This window comes from Limulus polyphemus, unplaced genomic scaffold, assembly GCF_000517525.1.
Source record: "Limulus polyphemus unplaced genomic scaffold, Limulus_polyphemus-2.1.2 Scaffold4043, whole genome shotgun sequence".
NCBI classification, from domain to species: domain Eukaryota; kingdom Metazoa; phylum Arthropoda; class Merostomata; order Xiphosura; family Limulidae; genus Limulus; species Limulus polyphemus.
In genome coordinates, this window is record NW_013669653.1 from 83,998 (window position 1) to 88,474 (window position 4,477).

Sequence of the window (4,477 nt, forward strand, 5' to 3'; positions counted from 1 at the left end):
AGTAAGTGAACTGCAGTCAGAGAGAGACGTATTGTTGTAGTTAACGTTCGTTCGTTATTATAGTTTGTTATAACGCGACTGTTGAGAATAAGTGTATCGGTAAAGTTATATTCGGAAAGAATAAACCAGTTTTATTAAGTAAAGACTTGTGTCGTTAAAGTTTCGTGGGAACGAAGTTATGGAAAGTTAATTAACAAACGGAGACGTAACAGTACCCTTTAACCAATGTAATGATTCCATCTCTATTAAGCTAGAGTCTAAGTCATGCTAAATTCAAACTACGTGTTTCAAGATCTCACAATCTGACAAAGAATCCATTTGCTTCTTGAACAACATCGTGTTAAGATATGTATCTTAAATGATATCTTAAAATACTTTAAACAGAAACATTGTTTATCTCTTAACATGCTTATAAAAAAAACATTACATTATATACAACTTTTTATCTTTTGAAGCACATGTGCTATCCACGTGAATGAGGACCATTCTCATGTCAACAAGGAATGGAAAATACTTTGAGACAATTTTATGTATGTTCGCCATTAGAACAGACCCCTGATTCTATCCAATCATAGCACAGTTCATACTATAGTGATCTCTTCTAAAGGAAAAACACCTGAGGCCACTTTGTTAACACCGTGAATAACCATGAGGAAAGTAGCTACAAAAAAAAACCCTGCAATACTGAAAATTGTTTAGTAGCTAAGGGACTAGATAATCTTGCTTATCACGTTCTTTGACACAACTAAAGACACAGGTTATCTTCAGACGTCTTTAGGGAAACAAATAATAATCCATGTTAATTTCAGTGAATCATTTCTCCGAGGCATATGGAATTGTATAGAACATTGAATTACAATTCCTGAGGGTATTGAGTATCATTAAAAACTTTTTCAATATTTCTACGTCTGGAGAAATATTTTGATTGGCTAAGTCATAGAAACTGAGACCCAAGGACAATGTTGGACAGAACATCTAATCTATGTTACACAGCTCCTAACAAATAATAGGAAATATCTTATATTACGAGATGCGCGTGAATAAATCCATAAAGCTTCTGTGATTAAGCGAGAGTGCACCACTTTAAAATATCTAGTGCGAAGTTTACCAACCTTCACTCAACAAAGCAAATATTCACTTTTTTGACCTGATAGTATGGTTGATAATTCCAAAAAATAGGGCCTACGTGGAAGACATTGGTACCAAGCTGTAAATGGCTGTAATAGGTAACGGTACTTAGTGCACTTGAAAAACCCTCTTTAGGTAAAAAAATTATATAGAAATTAAGTAAATTAATCTTTTTACATTTTTAGCATCCACCGAAATATAAAACTAGTTTTCAGTTTGTCAGATGTAAAGTCACAATCCTGTTGAAATTGTAAATAGAAATTACATTTCTTTGAGAAAATGCCAACTTTCCTTTCGAAAATTTCTGGAAAAAATAATAGTAGCAAAGCTGTGAAATGAAAGAAAAACAGATTGTATAAGAGGGTTCCTATAAGCAGTGGAGATGTATTTTTTTGTCTTCACGAGCCTGGTCGTTAGGGGAATTGACTCGCAATTTTTGGGTTGCGAGTTCGAATCCTATCACAGAACATTTTCGCCCTTTTCAGCTGTGGGGTCGTTATCATGTAACGGTCGATACCACTATTCGTTGGTAAAGAGTAACCTAAGAGTAAATAATTTCTAAATAAGGGACGGCCAGAACAGATAACCATCGAGTAGCTTTGCACAAAATTCAAGAAACAAAGAAATTTTCTTAGCTTCTCAGAAGAATTTTGACAACAGATGAAAAGGGAAAGCGGAAGGATACAGGGTTTTCATACTACGTTTCTTTCTTTCTTTTTTGGTTGGAATAAATAAAAAATGCAGGTCTTGTGCAAGTTCAGAAGTTTTTTACGTTCTTGTTGAGTTACTTGACTGGATTAGTTTTGAAAAACTAGTTAACCTTCCGAATGCCTTTTACTTTTTAGGCAGCAAGGAAAATGGCCATGGTTAATATCAAATTTATAAACATTTTCTTCGTGGTTGCAGTAGGAATTTGAATATTGAAAGAAACTTAACTTCTGCGTGCACATTTGATAATTAAAACCTGATAATTCCGCTTGTTATATAATTACTGTACAATAATTCTATAAAGAGGTTTACGCACTAGCTGTTAATTGTTCAAGGAGTAAAGATAACAAATTATTTTATATCAAATAAATATTCTGATGTTTTTATCTGAAGAATAGGCAACCAGTTGTGAAATATGCCAAACTAACAGTGCACAGAACAAAATTACTGCTTGACTGAACTAGGTACGTCAGATCGGCAAAATTTCCCCAAGTCGCCACATTGATAACGTCGTAAAGAGGGACCCTCGTAACTGACCAAAAACTAAATTCACGGACTGAAGTTATAGTAATCTTTAAACAAGCTTCATCGAGATTCGATGTTATCTTCAATCCTCTCCAACTTCATTTCTGGAATCTCCCCTACCCCACGTCACGACAGTACAAATTGCAACGTTAAACGTCCCTTATCTGACGTCATTTGTGTTTAATGATTGACAAGACACTACTGTATAATTGTGTGAGTGGTTAAAACAGGGAAATTACCGTCCTGTGTTTAGCCCTAATACAAGCCACGGCAATGCTCCTAACTTAGTCTTAAAGCCTAAATATTTTGAATGGACTTGTTTTGTGTATGTGTAAGAGATTTTGTTGCATTTAAGTAACACTTTATCAGACTTACCTATGTTTGGAACGTAATTTCTCACAGAGCGATTTTTCTAAATATATATGTCTTCTTTTAAGATAAACGTTTTTTGAAACTTTACCATGAGTTTACCTTAAAAAGACAATATATACCTAGGCCTATTGACCATAAACGACACAGTGTTCTGTGAATTGTGTGTAAGAGTTGAAAAATAATTTAAATTATTAAGTTCTTATCAGGAAAACACTCATGCTTAAAGGTATAGCAATTTATTAAACGTGTTCAATACATAAAAAGTAGCAATAATTTAAATATAGCAAAAATTGAGCAATGGACGTGGTTACAAAATTTTCTCAACTTAAAAACAATTAAAATTTCTAACTCTGGCAAACCAAAGCTAAAGCTTTATTAGTTCAGAAAGTACTTAAATATATTATATATATTTCGTAGCAGCAAGGCTGTACCGATGTTTGATGGCGCCCTCTGCGACATATAAATTTGGCGCCTCCCTAAAAAAATTCTATTTACTTAAAGAAACGTTACACTTTTGAATAACAATACAGCAGTTTTAAGACTAAGTACGATTAAACATATTATAAACTTAGGTGGCGCCACTAACAAACAAAAAACCGTCGTTATGAAATAAATTAACCTCCCACAAAACCACAAATGTTTGCTAGAAATATTCATTATAAGTGAAAAAGATTTAACGTTAGAACAATGACTCAAGCTGAAAGCTGACTTGGCAAGGGTAAAGTTCCATATGCTTTTCCCAGCCGTTTATTTTGAGCGTACTAAATGTTTCTCTAATATAACGACCATGCTACCAAAAACACTGCATACACAATTAACATACGGCATATTATTTTACTTATAGACGTACAACCATTTTAAACTGTATACAGTATCACTATTTTCGTTCAAACGTATCATCTTATTTCATGTGATTACAAGTTACAGTACATAAATTACAAAGAATATGTACCAGACACAGTTAAACCCTCATCGTTTATTATTACAGAAATATCATAAATGTTCCTTAATTACTTCAATCTCTCTCTCACACACACAACAGCCAGAATCTTAATAACTTATATCATATTGAAAATATTTAGGTTTAAAGTTAGAAGCAACACAACAACGTGACGCGTCTTGTCTATCGTTACCTTTTGTTACAGTTACTTAAGAGTTCAGTAACAAGAAAATACTTACGAAGTATGAATAAACGTGTAAGTTAAGGACAGGAATAATTTTTAAATCAAATAAGGATTTAAAAAAAACAGAAAGAAATTAACATCACAGCGATCAGCATATAGTTTCACATCAAACACAAAAGGCCTGACGTTATCAACACCACCAAGTTACTTGGTTAATTCTCGAAACCATCTGAGTAGTTGTTTCTGAAAGGCCTGACGTTATCAACAATACCAAGTAACTGGGTTAATTCTCGAAACCATAAGTAGTTGTTTCTGAAAGGCCTGACGTTATCAACAATACCAATAACAGGATAAGTTCTCGAAACCATAAGTAGTTGTTTCTGAAAGGCCTGACGTTATCAACAATACCAATAACAGAATAAGTTCTCGAACCCATCTGAGTAGTTGTTTCTGAAAGGCCTGACGTTATCAACAACTCCAAGTAACTGGATAAGTTCTCGAAACCATAAGTAGTTGTTTCTGAAAGGCCTGACGTTATCAACAATACCAAGTAACTGGATAAGTTCTCGAAACCATAAGTAGTTGTTTCTGAAAGGCCTGACGTTATCAACAATACCAAG